The 19974-nt window shown below is 43.0% G+C and overlaps 1 long non-coding RNA gene across 1 annotated transcript in view; it reads right to left on the bottom strand.

The window, feature by feature from the left end:
• LOC138785665 (uncharacterized) overlaps positions 1-7067 on the bottom strand; it is a 62518-nt gene extending 55451 nt beyond the window's left edge. Inside the window, exon 1 of the long non-coding RNA XR_011362137.1 lies at positions 6991-7067. This is a non-coding gene — a long non-coding RNA (uncharacterized lncRNA). The remainder of the gene's footprint in view (positions 1-6990) is intronic.
• Between the last annotated feature and the right edge of the window lie 12907 nt (positions 7068-19974).

The following is a 19974-nucleotide window of genomic DNA, read 5'->3' on the forward strand; positions in this document are numbered from 1 at the left end:
TCCCTTAGGACAAAGTAGATAGCAGTTGTATATAGACCCCCTGTGTGCTGCCCCCAGTTGTATATACCCCCTGTGTGCTCTCCCACTAGTATATAGGCCCCCTGTGTGCTCCCTCAAGGGTATTTAGCCCCCCTGTATGCTCCCCCACTTGGATATAGACCTCCTGTGTGCTCCCCACTTTAATAAAGACCCCTGTGTGCTCCTCCAGTAGTATATAAACCCCCTGTGTGGTTCCCCCAGTAGTATATAGACCCCCTGTGTGCCCCACCAGTATTTATATAGACCCCTTGTGTGCTGCCCCAGTAGTATACAGACCCCTGTGTGCTCCCCCAGTTATATATAAACCACATGTGTGCCTCACAAGTAGTATATAGACCCTCTGTATGTTCCCCCAGTAGTATATAGAACCCCTGTGTGCCCCACCAGTAGTATATAGACCCCTGTGTGCTCCCCTAGTAGTATATAGCTCCCCTGTGTGCTCCCCCACTTGGATATAGACCTCCTGTGTGCTCTCCAAGTTGTGTATAGACCCCATTCTGCTGCCCCAAGTAGTATATAGACCCCCTGTGTGCTGCCCCCAGTAGTATATAGACCCCTCTGTGAAGTCCCAGTAGTCTATAGCCCCCCTGTGTGCTCCCCCTGTTATATAGCCCCCCCTGTGTGCTCTCCCCATTTATATAGACCCCCGATGTGCCATCCCCCAGTTAAACAGACTCCTGTGTGCTCCCCCTCCCATATAGTATATAACACAATAAAACAAACACTTATACTCACCTGGGTCCGGGCGTCTTCTCTTCACTCTTGCGGCCGCAGGAAGGGTTTTCCCTGCGATCACAAGAGGCCGCACTCCCCTTGTCCTGGCGCCTATGCTCCAGTGATGTCACTGGAGCGCCGGCACCACAAGGACAAAGCTGCCACTTGTGACCGCAGGGAAAACCCTTCCTGCAGCCACAAGAGTGACTGACAGGAAGGGAGCCAATGTCTCCCGCCCTGTCAGTGCTGCTGCATGTAACTATGAGTGCTCATTACGAGTGCTCATAGTTACAGTTCAGATGGCCGCAGCGAGTGGGGCAGTGGCCCTGTCCAGCGGTCTTGAGCACAAGAGCAGGGCGTGGGGGCCCCCCTGGATGTTGGGGGCCCCAAGCGATCGCTTGGGGTGCTTGGTGCCAAAGACCGCCACTGACTATACCACTGCTCTCCTGGTTTCCTGGTTTCCTGGTTTGAGTAGCAAGAACTGCAGGGTATTGTGGGTAGATGTCTGAGAGCATTACAGATGAATTTTCAAGGGACTCTGTCACCTCCAAAACACTGACTAAACTTAAGTTATCAGTAGATTATACATCATAGAGTATACATCTCTGATTCTATATCTATTTTTATCTCTTTATGTTCTATGAATGGGTGCAGCTACGATGAAATGAAACAAATAACACTGCTAGAATAATGATGTGATTTAGTATTATGTCCAAAACTCCTGGTGTGTTTCTTTGGGAAGCAATACTTTCTAATGATGTCGCTGGTATGACAAAACATGTAGCAAGGGCTATAGTTAGATTTTAATAGCAATTTCTCATTGCATTTCTCCTGTTATAGTGCTAGTGAAATGAACTAGAACACTCACAGAGAAGAAGAGAAGGGAGGGGCGCTTCCTTGTGCATTATGGTAAAATGTCATTGAGTGTGTTAGCAAGGTGCTACAGGAATGCACTCACCTGGGCATGTTGTGCAATGTATAGGCACAACTCTATGGAAGCCATATATATGTACGTCGCACCTGTTCCTAGGGGTTACACCACCAATAGTAGGATAAGAATATGCAGCAGTGTGATCAAGGCAGGTCACTGGACCAAAAAATCCCTATAAGAAGCATCAGCGCAGAGGTACTAGATAACTGGCATATATTGGTGGCCAAGGATCAACAAACAATGATCCTTGGCCGCCAATATATGCCAGTTATCCAGTACCTCTGCACTGATCCTTCTTGTGGGGATTTTTTGGTCCAGTGACCTGCCTTGATCACACTGCTGAGTACCCTCACAGGACATTTATTATCATAGAGTCAGTGAAAAAGGTTTGTGCTTTTAAACATTGAGTGTCCTATAATGCACCATTTTAAATATATACCAATAAATGCTACTTTTTAAAGTTAGTATCTATAAGGGTTTATTTGTCCCTAGGGCTTTAGTGCCGGAGGAAATCAGTATTGTTGTTGTACAGTATATTGAGATCTGATCCTTGACTAGAGGAGCCTATGCTTTTTTGTCTTAGGTTTATTACGAAAAACATATGGCAAAATATGACAAAGATACATGTTCATGGCATTGCAGTAAGGAGTTTAAAAACCCTGGGACCAACCCCAAAAAATTATTATCATTTAATAACTAATCACCTGATTAAACACCTTTTCACATTTTTGCGATACACCCTGACATTCCCAACATATGGGAGTTTATAATTTGACAATAGAATTATGGAAGATTAGTAAATCTATCAAGTTATCAGATTTCATATTAAGACCATTCTCGGGTTCTTGAACAAAATAATTGAGTTAAGCAATACTACTCATTAGGAAATAGGTGTAGAAAGGTTAGGAATGTGCATAGGTAAATCAAGCCAAATCATCACAGGGCTTGTATAATGCGTTATTACATAAGAATGAAACCAGTATCCACCCATTACTTTTTACAATGCTCTTGGCACAATATAACTTTGCAAATGTGAATAAACAATTTAATTGACTTTAGGTTATGTTCTCATCTCATACTGTATGTGGTCTCCGTCTAGCATGTATGTTAGGAAAAACTCCTGGCCTACGAGCTAAATGTATCGAAAGGGTACTGATAGCCTGACAGAGGCTAAAAAAATGTCAGTTTGGCCTTGAACTAGTATATGTCAGCATACAATAAAAAAGGATGGAATAGTATTCCAGCAGAAGCCAATTGTAAGCAGCCGCCGTGCTGCGCCTGTCCGGGACGCATCCCGATGGCTCCATTCGTTACAGGGATGATTCCATATATTCTATATATTTCTAGTGTGAACATGGGTTTATTCTGCCTTTGGCTAGTTGATTTGATTTTGGTTAATGCTGTGCATTTTCTGGAGTGATGTCTACCGGCACCTAAATGGTTAACTCTTTGCCTTGCCGGTGATTGACAGCCCTATCCTCCTGTCTAAGTCCTTGTCTGTCTGCTCTAATCACCTCTTAGAACAGGACCTAGTTTCCTTTAAAATTCAGTCCCTCACTATGCCTGATGCCTGTTATAGCATATACTTAGTGTGCCTAGTGTGACTTTGTACTAATATTTGTCTCTCCTGGTTTGACCCTAGCTTGCTGACCACCCGCCATTGTGTATAGCCTTATAATTGTCTCAAGTTTGTCTCGTTTCCTGGTCCACCTATACTAGGACTTATTGAGGCAAGTAGGCAGGGACAGTGGGCGTGGAACAGCATCAGAGCTGCACTTGTCTCTGCGTCACCTATGTGGACCCTGATTTGTCCTGACAACAATAAAGTGATTTCATATATCTGTTATAGATTATCTCAGGCTATAAGAATTAAATAACCTATTTTAGTAGATTTGTTTGTAATGGGGTTGAAATGAATGCAGCACCTTCAGCAGTAAGCGCGTAAAGGGAGATCTCACTCCTCAAAATAAAACAAATACACCCATTTTCACACTTACACACAGTGTTGGACCACTATATTAACATTGGTTATAGGTTGTGATGGTGGTGGTGGTGGTGGTGCAGGGTAAATGTTAGTCAAGCAGACTTTGTAGGCAGTGTACTCATCTTCAGTCCTATTGGAAGCCATAGTGAAGACTGTATGGACTGTGTGAAACCTTCAGTACTATATGTGTGTACAGTAAGTGACTGTCTGAACTGTGGCCTGTAAAATTGCCTCACTATGAACCAGTCCTGTAAGCCAGTGGACTGGTTGAAAAGACTGGAAAAACAACAATGGGGTACTGTTAGTGGAACTGAGTTTAAGAATCAAAACCTTCTTCTGTGTACCGTGAAAGTGCAACCTATGACCAGACATTTATCTGTTTGATGTATTCTTAGGCTGGGTCCATCCTGGCTCCACATCCTATGTATACATTGGTATACTGGCAAAAGGTATACCAATATATACAGCAATGTATTCACAGTGGTCCTAATGAATTTCATAAACTGAATATAGTCTACATGTGACTACATTCAGTCTCCGCTAGTCATGCAAACTAAATGTATATGATTAAAAAATGATCCAAACATAATCACTAGCAGACAGCTATGTTTCATCCATTGAACTCAATAAAAAAACTGCAAGTCTGTCAAGGTATATGGCAGTGTAAAGCCCAAGTGCAATGGTATGCCTTATTACTACTTAAAGGGCACCTGTTGCTTCCTGCTGCTGTATGGATGGAACCATTAACCACCTTTTGTTTTCTAAACTAAAAGAAATAACATAATAAAGCAAGCTGCAATAGTTCCTACCATATATTGTGTCTGTCACCTGTATTTTGAAATTTGTCCGAAATTAATGTGTTATTAATTAGGGCAGTGTCCTTCTCCTAACTAGTCATGGCTCCTAGGATAACTGTTGTGTCACTGGGAAGCTGAACAAGATCTCCTGCAAGTGCTGATACATTAGAGTAGAGAGGATGCGGGGAAGGGTCAGGACCTTAAAGCGCAGGGTTGGTCTAGTGATCATGTCGATGCTTGACCAAGATCTAGTCTGGCTTCTCATGGATTAAACACACAATCTTGCCCCGAGAGGCCATCAATCAGTTTTGCACTGAAAACCCTTTAAATCTTCCCCTTTTACTATCAAAACCCTTTTATCCCTCTTATGTGTCTAGCCAAAAATGCTGCTTTCTCCTTTAACCCCTTAGTGACCGCCCATACGTATTTAACGGCGGTAACTAAGGGGCCTTACTTCTATACATATGCCTTTTAACGGCGGATGTATCTGAATGCTCTGCCATCCCCCTGCTTCGGCAGAGCAGGGGATCAGCTGTCTGTTTATTTTTTTCCTTTTTACGGTCTAGTTTTACAATGCTCCCCACACCCCGAGATGCATTCTTTGAGGTGTGTACTTTCCAAAATGGGATAACTTTTGGGGGGGGTTCTATTCTGCGGACACTACAGCGACACTGCAAACGCACCTGACGCTTAGAAACGTCTCCGGAGAAATCTGCACTGAAAATGCTAATTGGTGCTCCTTCCCTTCTGAGTTTTGCTGTGTGCCTATACAGTGGTTTATGTCCACATATGGGGTACTGTTAAACTCAGGAGAACCTGCAATACAAATTTTGGGGTGCTTTTTCTCTCCTGTTCCTCGTGAAATTGAAAAAATTTAAACTAAACAAACATATTATTGGGAAAATTAAATTTTTTCATTCTTACTGTCTAATTTTTAATACTTTCCTCTCATACCTGTAGGGTCAAAATGCTCAGCACACACCAAGATGAATTCTTTATGGGGTGTTCTTTCCAAAATGGGATGACTTTTGGGGGTGTTCTATTCTGTTGACACTACAGAGACACTGCAACCGCACCTGGCGCTCAGAAATTTCTTTAGGGTATATTCACTCGAACGGACTCGCAGCGAGAGTCTCGCTGCGAGTCCGGCAGGTCCTGGCAGTTCCTACACACTATATCTAAACGACCGCAGCGAGTATGTAATTCTACCACCCTTAACCCCTTCTACTCTTGCTCGGCTCCCCCGCTGTAAGCATACATTACCTCTCCTCACTGCACGGGTGTGGCGTCCTGCTCTCCTGTCCGGCCAATCAGTGTGTTGCCCAGCCGCAGCCACTGATTGGCCGGACGGGAGAGCAGGACGCCAGACCCGTGCAGCGAGGAGAGGTAATGTATGCTTACAGCGGGGGAGCCGGGCGGGAGCAGAAGGGGTTAAGGGCGGTAGAATTACATACTCGCTGCGGTTGTTCTTTCGTGTGAATATACCCTTAGAAAAATCTGAACTGAAAATGCTAATTGGCGCTCCTTCCCTCCTGAGCCCGGCTGTGTGCCCATACAGGGGTTTATGCCCACATATAGGGTACCGTTGTACTCAGGAGAACCTTCGCTACAAATTTTGTGGTGCGTTTTCTCTCATGTTGCTTGTGAAAATGTGATACTTTAATCTTAACAAATATATTATTGGAAAATTTCTATTTTTCATTTTTTTACGGCCTAATAATGAATACTTTCCTCAAGCCCCTGTCGGGTCAAAATGCTCATTATGTCCCTAGATTAATTCTTTAAGGTGTGTAGTTTCCAAAATGGGGTCACTTATGGGGGTTTCCAGTATACATGCCTCTTAAATCTACTTAAAAAAAAAAAGAAAAATCAGTTTTGAAAATTTCATGAACATTTTTTAATTTGCTGATACATTTATAAGCCCCGTTACACCTTTAAAAAGTAAAATATGTTTACGAAATGAAATCATAATAAAGAGAACATATTGTTAATGTGACTTAGTAACTAATTTATGTCATGTGACTTTAGTAAAGTGCAAATTTTTCATGATATTTTGCTGTCTTTCACCAAAAAACATACAAGACAGTGACCAAATTTTGCCACTAACCTAAAGTACCATATGTTACGAAAAAACGTCAATGAGGCCCAAATAGGCTTGGTCACTAAGGGGTTAAACTCTACTGCATTTATTTATCTGATAGTAAACACTAAAATTTCACAGTGCCTTTCACATTATGCTGATGCTGATGTGCTGATGAAGTGCTATAGTATACGCTCTTAGGGTTACATAGGCATTTGATTTGGGATTAGCATTACAGGGGCTGTATACAACCATATGAGTGAGCTCTACTAATTGAAAAGAATTATATGAATTATAAGTTTTAGAGTAAAAATAAGAAAATTTAGAATGGTCAATAGCAATGATTTCCATGTTAAAGGTAACACAGTTTTTCCCAGATGTAAGAGGTAACACAATGCTTAATCATTAACAATTTTATCTGTCGCATATCACACAAATGACTTACTTATTAATCGGCAAAACTCTTAAAATAAATGGTCATTTCAGTTGTCCAGGCAAACTGTAGCAGATCTAGAGGTTGTGAGTAGACAGAACACATTTTAACAGGATTATCAGGGCAACCTTTGGAATCTTAAGTGAAATACAAAGTCTGCACAGCATCTGATCTTGCTCATTTGCATGGATTATTAAAGTTGTTTTTTTTTTTTTTTTTTTTTATGTTTTCTGTGCGCTACTTCTTATTAAGTACCACTGAAATTTAATATAAGTATAATATAAAAGTATTAATAACAATGAATAAATATTCACCTTCCTGTCCAATCAATCATTGTATAGAATCCAAAGTTTGTCATATATTGACTAGTTCAGCTAACAGTTACCCCTCCTGATACTCCTATACACCTGCAAGCTCAACTGACTATGTATTTTGTTTTAACCTTTTCCCACACGAGGACGTAACTGTACGTCCTCGTGCGGGTGCGGGCGTTCAGAGCGGGGCCGCGCGGTGACCCCGCTCTGAACCACCGCGGTCCCGGGTGCCTCATGTAGCCCGGGGCCGCGGCTATTAGCGGGCACGGGCACGTTGTCCCGGAGGAGCGATCTCCGTTACTGAAGCCAGCCGGGGTCTCCACCAAGATGGCGCTGATCCCGGCTCGGCACTCGGATGCTTTCGGCTGCAGCAGCCGAAAGCAAACGAGTGCCTATCTCATCGATCCATGCTGTATAAGTATATACAGCATAGATCAATGAGTGATCAGTGCACTTATACTAGAAGTCCCCCAGGGGGGCTTCTAGTATAAGTGTAAAAGTTTTAAAAAAAGTGATGTTATTAATAAAAAGCCCCCTCCCCTAATAAAAGTCAGAATCACCCCCCTTTTCCCATGTTATAAATAAAAATAAATAAATAAACATGTTTACTATCGCCGCGTGCGTAATCGCCCATCGCCTATTAATTAATCACATTACTGATCTCGCACGGTAAATGGCGTAAGCGCAAAAAAAATCCCAAAGTGCAAAATTGCGCATTTTTGGTCGCCTCAAATCCAGAAAAATTGTAATAAAAAGCGATAAAAAAGTTGCATATGCGCAATCAAGGTACCGATAGAAAGAACACATCATGGCGCAAAAAATGACACCTCACACAGCCCCATAGACCAAAGGATAAAAGCGCTATAAGCCTGGGAATGGAGCGATTTTAAGGAACATATATTCGGTAACAATGGTTTGAATTTTTTAAAGGCCATCAGATACAATAAAAGTTATACATGTTACATATCGTTGTAATCGTAACGACTTGAGGGACATATATAACATGTCAGTTTTTCCATAGGGGACATGGCGTAAAAAGGAAAAAAAAAAAAAAAAAAAGAATAAGAATGGAGGTTTTTTTTCAATTTCACTGCGCATATAATTTTTTTCTGGTTTTGCAGCATGTGGGTCTGTAGGTGTAAAAATGCAAGTGCTATGGCCTTTTAAGCAGAAGGAGGAAAAATTAAAACACAAAAACGAAAATTAGCCTGGTCCCGAAGGGGTTAAAGAAGAGGAGTAAACTGCTGCCAGACACCACTGGCAGTAGCTCATTTCTGCTGAGAGCAAAAGCTCCAGGTACATGAAATCTAACTGCCAGATTCATCTACATAATATGTCAGGGAAGATATCAGAAGAATCAAAAGATCAACTTCCACATTTGCCCTTCCTGTTTAGGTCGGTGGATTTATCTCACTGAAGGTGCGTTTACACAGAGAGATTTATCTGACAGATTTTTGAAGCCAAAGCCAGGAACAGACTAAATACAGGGAACAGGTCAGAAAGGAAAGACTGAGATTTCGCCTCTTTTCAAATCCATTCCTGGCTTTGGCTTCTAAAATCTGTCAGATAAATCTCTCTGTGTAAACGCACCATGATCCAGAAGTGTGTGGGTTTATAGATCACCATGTGAGTATATGCTGAGAGGTCCAGGAGGAGAGCTGGTAAAGGAAAGACATGTCTATGAATCTCCTGGAGTCAATTTTAGGATCCATTTACACAGAAAGATTATCTGACAGATTATCTGCCAAAGATTTGAAGCCAAAACCAGGAACAGACTATTAACAGAGATCAGGTCATAAAGGAAAGCCTGAGATTTCTCCTCTTTTCAAATCCATTCCTGGCTTTGGCTTCAAATCTTTGGCAGATAATCTGTCAGATAATCTTTCTGTGTAAATGGATCCTTAGGCAGTTCAATAATAAATTTTTTAGCCAGATCCTTTTCCCAAAGTCTAATGTAAAATTACTGCCCACTATGTTTTTTTATAAATACTGTTTGCGCCTTTTTCAATAAATTCTCTTAAATCTCAAATAATCCTCATAAAAAGTTCAATATGATCGAGTGTTGATGTGCAATAACAAAAATTCTTTTTTTTTATTTAACCTAATTTTTATTTTATTATTTATCTTTTTACAGGATTGCTCTGGCAGTGGAATAACCCTCCAACCAAACAAAAAAAATGTTATATTTACAAAGTGGTAGGTACAGTACAATTGAAAAGACCATCTTCAGTATTGATTGTGTAAATTGCATTTATATGTTTAACTTGTACAAAATAAATAACTATACATATATATATATATATATATATATATATATATATATATATATACACAAAAGTTTTACCAAATACCAAAATATTACCAAAAGGGTCTCTATCACTTGAGAAAAAAAAGGTGGTCCTTCCGCTGTATCCACCCGCTCCACGGAGCGGGCAGACAGTGGGAATCATTACCGAGGGTTTGGGTTCGTACTAACCCGATCCGAATTCGGTTCGGACCATCCCTAGTTCTCAGCAACATGTAAAAAATAATCACACTTCCACCCCACCCCACTTGTTACCAGTCTCTGTGAACCACATGATTTTTTATTTCTCTGTCGATGGAGATGTGTTAGGGCAAACTGCAGTTTTGATTGGTAGCAGTTTGGGGTACATTTGACATTCAGTCAGTCAGGGACACATGGGGCAAATTATAATGTGAGCAGTTTGAGCGGCATTCCGGGGACTGTCCAAACTGTCCACCTTATCATACACCGCTGTTAAATGACACTGCAGTGCAGCACATTTAGGGGCCCACCAGAGTATCTCCGATACAGCAGTGGGGCTCTTAGTATGTGCTGCACGGCAGAGCAGGTCTCCTGAAACTGTTGTAACAGTGACAACCAGCTTGGGAGAAGTGCAGTGAGCAGCTCTCTCCTTTATTCAACTGTATCAGCATGTGGCTGCACATTGCTGGTACAGATGAATGAACCAGTGACAGGAGGAGGGGGGCCATGTGCTCCCTGTCCTGTCACCCTGCATTTCTGTGCCATGGGGGCAAAGCATTGATTTGCTCTGCTCCCATTAAACAGCTTCCATTAAACAGCACTAGTCGAGTAACAAGAGGCCAGAGGTAGGGATGGTCCGAACCTGGTTTGGTTCGGGTTCGTACGAACCCGAACTCTCGGAAGTGATTTCCGCTGTCTGCCCGCTCCATGGAGAGGGTGGATACAGGGGGAGGACCGCCTGGAGAACTGGGATACAGCCATAGCCATAGGCTGTATCCCAGTTTTCCAGGCGGTCCTCCCGCTGTATCCACCAGCTGCACAGAGCGGGCAGACAGCGGGAATCTGATGCCGAGCATTCGGGTTCATACGAACCCGAACCTCGGCAAGTTCGGACCATCCCTAGCCAGAGGGCCCCAGGGCAAATTTTGGATCTGATCTTCCCTCCCTGCAACAGTACATAGATATAAAAAAAAAAAAAAAAAAAAAACATATACTGTACTTTAAGGCGACTAAGCGTAAAAGGCGACCCCTGACTTTCAAGAACATTGTTAGGGGTTTGCTGGAAAATGTTAACCCCCGCCTGACTGCAGCGGGGTTTACTAGCAGGTGTTAAATGCAGTTAAAGAAAAAAACAACAGTTTACTCACCTGTGACTCATTCCCGGCAGCCATGCGTCTCCCGTCCCATTCCCAGCGCAGGCAGTGTGATGTACACTGTCTGCGCCTGAGGTCCCAGAAGCTCTTCTGGGCAACCGAGTGCCTCATCAGAGACGCTCGAAGATGCACAGCTGCCGGGAGAGCTTTGGGAGAATGACAGAGGCTTTGTGGACTTCCGGAGCCTCTGTCATTCTCCCAAAGCTCTCCCAGCAGCCAAGCGTCTCCAAGCTTCTCTGATGAGATGATTGGCTGCCCGAAAGAGATTCGGGGACTTCCGCCACAGGCAGTGTCACACTGCCTGCGCCAGAAATGGCACAGGAGACGCGCGGCTGCCGGGAATGGGTCACAGGTGAGTCAAACTGACTCTGTACCCACAATCTGACCCCCAAACCGCTTGTACCTTCGGATAGCTGCTTTTAATCCAAGATTTGTCCTGGGGTCCACTCAGCAGGTGATGCAGTTTATTGTCCTAAAAAACAACTTTTAAACTGGCAGCCCCGTGCCCTACAGTCGGGGCTTAGATTGCCTATGCATTAGGCTGGCACACCCTCTCTGTCCCTCCTCCCCGCCCTCCTCATTATTAGGAAGGCTCCAGGCAGATTGTCTCCTATTCGTCAGCTGTGTGAATACTGAACATAGGCAGGATCGTTAAGACACCTGTGCAATGTTCAGCAAGGAGAAAATGTTCCAGTGGCATTCCTAATGATGAAGAGGGTGGGGAGGAGGGCCGGAGGGGTGGTGCAAAGTTAGGGCACAGATACTCCTGTTTGGCACAGGCTGCAAGTTTAAAAGTAGTTTTTTTTAGGACAATAACTGCATCACCTGCCAAACGGGCCCCAGGACAGACTTGAATTAAAAGCAGCTATCTAAAGGTACACGTGGTTTGGGGGGGACAGATTGTGGGTACAGAGTCGCTTTAACTGTTTGGTTTTTTACAGTGGTCGCCGGATATGGTGGGGAGGCAGCCGTTTTTTAGCTCCCCCACCGTATGCAGCAAACATACCCGGCGTATAAGATGAACTGGAAAATACGGTTCATGGAATGCTAAGATAGTTTAGCCCTTTAATGTGCCCCAATCAGGGGCGTAGCTAATGAATCCTGGGCCCTGGTGCGAGAGGTCAACTTGGGGCCCCCCCTCCTTTCACGACCAAGTGATGCTATTGGTATATATATATATACATACACACACCAAGACACATATTACCAATAACACCAGCATATAGGAAGAGAAAATATTATCACCATACATATTACCGCCATACTGTTACTGATCACCCCCCTTATAGATGGTCCCCTCTCTTGGCCCCCTTTATAGATGGCCACCTTTCTCCCCCCCTTTATAAATGGCCCCCTCTCCCCCTCCCTCCTATAGATGGTCCCCTCTCCCCCCTCCTATAGATGGTCCCCTCTCACCCCCCCTCCCCTTATAGATGGTCATCTCCCCCCTCCCTCCTATAGATGGTCCCCTCTCCCCCCTATAGATGGCTCCCTCCCCCCCTTTATAAATGGTCCTTCTTCAGCCTCCGCCTGCCCCCGGATCATGCACTGCTGCCGGGGGTGTCGCGTCCTATCCCCGCCAGCCGCGCATCATAGAGTTCTCTGTGCGCCGAGGCTGGGACCTCCAGCACAGGGAGCACCTCTAATGTGCGCTCCCTGTGCCGGAGGTAACAGTCACACAGGGAACTCTATGATGCGCGCTTTGTCGGGGATAGGACACGACACCCCCAGCAGCCGGGGGCAGACAAAGTCGGCCTCTTGTGACCGCAAGCAAAACAATGCTTGTGGTCACAAAAGTGATTGATGAGATGGGGGGCCTCAGGGGCCCTGCGGGCCCCCCTTGTGGCAGGTCGGGTCGCAGCGGCGACCGCTGCAACCCTGGTAGTTACGCCACTGGCCCCAATATAGTAGTTTGCGTACTCTCATTTCTCCTTTTGCTCCCTTGCAGCTACTCTCTAATCTACTGGGGCAGGCAGTGTTGTACAGAGATGTTGCTTATACTGGTACGCCCCAACTGACTCCAATGATGGGATGGACCAGGTAGCTGATTGGGTTGTGTAAAAGGGCCCATAAAAAAACTACTTCTGAAGTTTTCTTGCTCAGATCCAATGCTGCCACATAGGGTTACTGATCCAGAATAGCATGCTTCCATAAAATAAGCAAATGCCTTTATTCTCCTGTGCAAAGTGTTTTTTCTCCTATAATGTAAGTCAATAGGAATTCTGCCCCATGCAATCTGAAACCAACCTTAGAGAAAAACAATAGGTATGTCAATTGCTCCTATAGTGAGACCCAGTGTGATCAGTAACTTTTGACACTTCTGAGGAAATGACAAAAGTTACTGGAATTGACAGTTACACTTTGGGCTGGGTTCACACTACGTATATTTCAGTCAGTATTGTGGTCCTCATATTGCAACCAAAACCAGGAGTGGATTGAAAACACAGAAAGGCTCTGTTCACACAATGTTGAAATTGAGTGGATGGACACCATTTAATGGCAAATATTTGCTGTTATTTTAAAACAACGGCTGTTATATTGAAATAATGGAAGTTATTTACTGTTATATGGCGGCCATCCACACAATTTCACCATTGTTTGAACAGATCCTTTTTTTTTTTTAATCCACTCCTGGTTTTGGTTGCAATATGAGGACCACAATACTGACTGAAATATATACGTAGTGTGAACCCAGCATTCGAAGACAAGACTAGACATGGCAACTCTCTGCAATGCTTCAATTTACATTATATGATGCAATTCCCACTCTCTGGGCTTCTTCCCAGTTTGCTATTTCACAATTTACCTGTACTTAAACATATTGCCTCTGCCTGATTCCTTTCAGCTACCGCTCCCCAGTAGTCTGTCACAACAGAGGCCGGAAGTCAGTTCAAATTGATAATTGAGGTGCTGAAAGTATAATGTTGTTATTAGAACAAAACTTCCTTCCAAAATACATAATGGCATACAGGGGGGCATGAATAAGGTATCCCACTGATTCAGCATCAGTATAGCATACACCTCCCTGTCATTCCAATGTAGCCACTGCTGCTTACTGCTCCTCCCTGCTTTCTCTGAGGTTTTGACCCTATAGGAAATGCCAGCTCAGCCAAACAATGGCCACAGCAGTGTTCTGCCAATGACTGACTGAGCGGGCATTTCCTGCCGGGTCTACACATCAGAATAAAGTAGTAAACATTGTTATGCTTGTTAATTAAAGTGTCACATCAAGCAGTTACAGATAAGGAAGATGCATTTCGGCCAATGGAGCCGATGAAAGCCACAGGCTGAAACGTATCCTCCTTTATCTGTACCTGCTTCATGTGACACTTTAATAAACTTCAGCAAACAAAGTTTGGTGAGTGCCGGGAGCCTTTTTCACTACTTACTTGGATTATTCCTGCCATGAGCACCACTTCCCTACAGAGTGTCTTCATACTCCTTTACTACATGTAAGAAGAAGCAGGAAGCAGCAGAGAACAATAGGGACTGGGTGCCATTGAAGGAGAAGTAGTGGGGAATCAGGGCAGATGAGTAAGCATTCTTTATTTTATTTTTTTAATGTACACTGACTCACTGTAAAAAATAAATAAATATATATATATATATATATATATATATATATATATATATATTAGCACTGGAATAACCTTTTATAGCCAAATTATTTTGCCTCGACATTTTAGATTTTAGATTTTTGCCAGCTTCCCAAAGTTGTTTGTTTGTGACTTCCGTATGGTATGACAATGTTTGCACATAACACTGAAATATGTATGCAGTCTGCCCACAGCATGGACTCAACATCCTGTAATTTTCAGTGTGGGCTGCTGCTTGTGTTTTGGTGAATGCATACAACCTGTACACTTCTATCTCTGCCTCATCTCCTGTATTGTTTTTTTTTTTATAAATAAACATAGTTTGTGCAAGAGAAAACTTGAGGATAAGATGGCATGTTAGTCATAGTTTAAGATATATGGCTATTTAGTGCAATTAAATTCATTACAGTAAGTAAAGCATGTTTCTACAAAGTACGGGCGATTTAGTCATTTACGTATCAGTGTTTTTCAGAAACATATTTGTATAGTTTAATTATGTGGCTTGATTGCACAGTTGTTGTGCTGTCAGATGTCAACATAACAGCTGTCTGCAGGCTATTTTTCTGCCAAAACCTATGGTAGTGGTGGTGCGATAGGCACTGCAGTATTCTTCAAGACCATATAAGATTGAGGATGTGTTGACATATGGCATTTACTTTGCGTTAATGATGAGTTTTTGCTGCAATTTTGCTGTGAATAGCTGTAAAATAGCATTTTTTTTCCTGCAATTCCATCATATTTGCTGCAAAGATGGTGCCATTTTACAGCAATTGTACAATCTGCCGCTAAATTGGTATAAAAACACAAAATAAAAGCCATGTGTGAACATAGCAGAAAATACATTATATATTTTATTTGAAGGTTTCTTCTAAGGGTTCTTTTACAAAGAAGGATTATTGCCTGTTACAAATGCCAATCGGCTAAGTCAGTGGGCACTTGTTAAAAGGGCCATTTACAGCCTAAAGTGAACAACCACACCAATGTTCGCTGGATTGTTAGGTTGTTTTTGTTCAACTAAAGCCCCTGTTACACGGTGAGGAGCAAGCGAGTGCCGACCTGAGAGATCAGTGCTTGCTTCTTCCTTCTTGGCCACTCACTGCTGGTGCTATTACATGCACCGACAGTGAGCAGGTCAGATCCGTGAGCCGCGACAGCCGATAATCGTCCGAATACAGCCGATAATTGTGGAGTAATAGGGCCATTACACTTTGTTTACTTATTTAAGCAATAGGGTAGCCTTGCACAAGTTGGTAGTATTGGTAGTGCCAGTTTATCTACTGTAGCTGAGACCACTACACCATGAATTTTACTACAATGCATTTAGAAAGTCTTTAGAACTTTTTTACATTTTCAAATTTTATGTTTCGGCCTTGTCCTTGTGTTAAAATAATTTTTAAAAATCAAGTTTTCACAATTGGGCACTCAGTACCATCAATGACAAAGCAAAAAATAAATGTTAAAAATCATTGCTTATTTATTGTAACAGAAATACTGAAATATTAATTCAACTTAAATATTCAGACCTTAAATTTAGTACTTTACACAGTACAACAATTACAGGCTGCAGGGACAGCCGGTATAAAGCGGCACCATCAGCAGGTTCTTCCCAGAGAACCTGCTGATATGCCGCAGGCCGCAGAAGCAGAAGACCTCATCAGTAGATTGCTGTTAATTACATTCCTCTTCTCCCCCGCATTGTTTCTTGAATCGGTAATTGCCCCTATGCAAATCTGTTGCTTAAGAGCATCTGGGGCGTTGCCGATAGGCCCCGAGCACCACCACGCCCCACCCATCCCGCCTACTATGCATATGCATAGTGGGCTCTAGGTACGGCGGCTGCGCAGGGGAGATGACCTGTCGGAGACGGGCTGCTTCCTGCGCATGCGCAATTACTCCGGGCCTCTGCCGATCCTTCCAGAGGTCACTCAAGATGTAAGTATAAGTCTATGTTCGTCTGTGAATGTGTTTGATTAAAGTGATTGTTTTTTGGAAATTGTATTAATGAGAGTGAGTGATAGTGTGTGCCTGTTGAGAGAGTGTGGATGATGGGAGTGTGCATGGTGTGCATGATGGGAGTGAGCATTGTGTGCATGATGGGTCCACACAATGCTCACTCCCATAATCCACACTCTCATCATCCACACCATGCACAGTCATCATCCACACCATGCACACTCTCATCATCCACCAACACCATGCACACTCTTATCATCATCCCCACTCTCATCATCCACACCATGTGCACTCATCATCCACACCATGCACACTCCCATCATCCACACCATGCACACTCCCATCATCCACACCATGCACACTCCCATCATCCACAACATGCACATTCCCAGCATCCACACTCCCTGCATCCACACCATGCACACTCCCATCATCCACACCATGCACACTTCCAGCATCCACACCATGCACACTCCCAGCATCCACACCATGCACACTCCCATCATCCACACCATGCACACTTCCAGCATCCACACCATGCACACTCCCAGCATCCACACCATGCACACTCCCATCATCCACACCATGCACACTCCCAGCATCCACACCATGCACACTCCCATCATCCACACCATGCACACTCCCATTATCCACAACATGCACATTCCCAGCATCCACACTCCCCGCATCCACACCATGCACACTCCCATCATCCACACCATGCACACTCCCATCATCCACACCATGCACACTCCCTTCATCCACACCATGCACACTCCCATCATCCACACCATGCACACTCCCATCATCCACACCATGCACACTCCCATCATCCACACCATGCACACTCCCATCATCCACAGCATGCACACTCCCATCATCCACACCATTCCCACTCCCATCATCCACACTCTCTCAACAGACACACACTACCAAGTACTATTATTCATACAATTTGCAAAAAAAACAATCACTTCAATCACAAACCTTCACAGACAAACATAGACTTATACTTACATCTTGAGGGATCTCCGGGAGGATCAGCGACTGCCCTAAGGAATCGAGCATGCGCAGGAAGCAGTGCGTCTCCAACAGGACATCTTCCCTGCGCAGCCGCAGTACATAGAGCCCACTATGCATATATAAATATATAGTGGGTGGGACAGGAGGGGGCGGGCTGGGCGGGGCACTGTGATGCTGTGGGCCTGCCGGCAATGCCCCAAATGCTCTTAAGCAGCAGATTTGCAAAGGGGCAGTTAACGATTTAAGAAACAATGCGGGGGAGAAGAGGAATGTAATTAATAGCAATCTACTGATGAGGTCCTCTGCTAATGCTGCATATCAGCAGGTTTTCTTGGAAGAATCCTTCGATTACTTACTCTGGTGGGGCACCTAGATCTAGGAGTCCCAATTGATCCAATTGATTGGAGGCCACTGTGCTTTGTATCCTTCTCCAGATCTGTGCCTCCACACAATCTTATACGAGAAAAAAATGGTACTAGATACAGAGCTGTCGCAATAAGAATCCAAATGTGCACCATAAAAACGTTACATATCTAATTTATTATCACAGCACAGAGTTTACGCGTTTCAGGAGGTAAATAGGTCTCCCTTCATCAGAACAGTGAATATCATGATGATATTGCACTGTTCTGATGAAGGGAGACCTATTTACCTCCTGAAACGCGTAAACTCTGTGCTGTGATAATAAATTATATATGTAACGTTTTTATGGTGCACATTTGGATTCTTATTGCGACAGCGCTATATCTAGTACCATTTTTTCTCGTATTTTGTTGTTACTGTACGGGCCCTGTCGTTGGGAGTATCCTGTCCACGGTATTTTCGGCTTGCAGTCGCGGATCCTAGCCACCTGCTTACTGCCCTATCCTCACGGATTTACAGCTACCCCAGAGGGGTGATATGCCTACAGTGGTGACAGCTTGTTTAGCGCTCAACGGCACTTCTACGGACCTCGAGGTCTGTAGAAGCGCCGTTGAGCGCTAAACAAGCTGTCACCACTCCAATTTTACCGTCTGCTCACTGGTATGTCCGCACTGTGTTTTTTCATTTTTTCTATGTAAAGAATAAAGATTTAAGAAGACCGTAGCGGTGAGTGCAACTACTCTTTTCTCTACTTCATGATATTATACAAATGACACAAGAGTACCCGCAAATATATCATCATACACTCCCATACTTACCTTACTATTGAGCTATGATAACATTATGTTTCTGAGCAGCATCTAAGGTTATATTCACATTAACGTCTTCCCTAAGGTCAGCATCAAAATCAGTACATGCTCCTCACATATAGACTAAAGGTGCTCATGGTGTATAATGTTATGTAGGTGGATAGATAGATAGATAGATAGATAGATAGATAGATAGATAGATAGATAGATAGATAGATAGATAGATAGATAGATAGTCATATAAATAAATTGCTTATTGATACACTAGTCACTACATAAAAAAGAGATGAAATAAGTGTTTGCTCTTTAGTGATATTGATAGATAGATGGATAGATAGATAGATAGATAGATAGATAGATAGATAGATAGATAGATAGATAGATAGAATTGAACAAAATCACACAGCACTCATGAACAACATATAGAGGTGTGGTGCCAGACATCTTGTCCTGGGTAAGTATTCAGACAAACAAGAGATGACCGCAGCACTCCCAAGTTCAACGTGAACAAGTGAAAAGGTTTATTCCAAAAGCATCTCAGGATACAAGCGACGTTTCAGTCCTTAATTTTGGACTTTTTTCCAGCTTGAAAAAAGTCCAAATAAAAGGACTGAAACCTTTTCACTTGTTCACGTTGAACTTTGGAGTGCTGTTTGGATAGATAGATAGATAGATAGATAGATAGATAGATAGATAGATAGATGGATGGATGGATGGATGGATGGATGGATGGATGGATGGATGGATGGATGGACGGACAGACAGACAGACAGACAGATAGATAGGATGATGATGACGATTTAGTTAAATTAAGTGAGTAGATTTAAAAGAGGTAATACATTTTAAACTGATTTTCAAAAAGTAGATGATAGTGGATGATAAAAGATGGGGATAGATACATTTTTAGCCCAGTAGGTAAAGAATCTGTCTATCTATCCGACTGTCTATCTATCTATCTATCTATCTATGAGAAGCTTGAAAAAAGTCCAAATAAAACGACTGAAACGTCGCTTGTATCCTGAGATGCTTTTGGAATAAACCTTTTCACTTGTTCAACTTTGGAGTGCTGTTTGGATAGATAGATAGATAGATAGATAGATAGATAGATAGATAGATAGATAGATAGATAGATAGATAGAAATGCATCACTGTGAATGTCAACCAAAGTGAAAGTATATAAGGGGTGGTGCTACATGTAGTAGTTCTCTTTCCTGACTATAAATGGGTTTGTCCAATCCCAGCTTTGTATGCAAATCCTTGTGCAGCCAATCTGAACTAAAAGAAAAAAAGGAAAGTCAA

Source organism: Dendropsophus ebraccatus, chromosome 3 (assembly GCF_027789765.1).
Source record: "Dendropsophus ebraccatus isolate aDenEbr1 chromosome 3, aDenEbr1.pat, whole genome shotgun sequence".
Classification (NCBI taxonomy): Eukaryota; Metazoa; Chordata; class Amphibia; order Anura; family Hylidae; genus Dendropsophus; species Dendropsophus ebraccatus.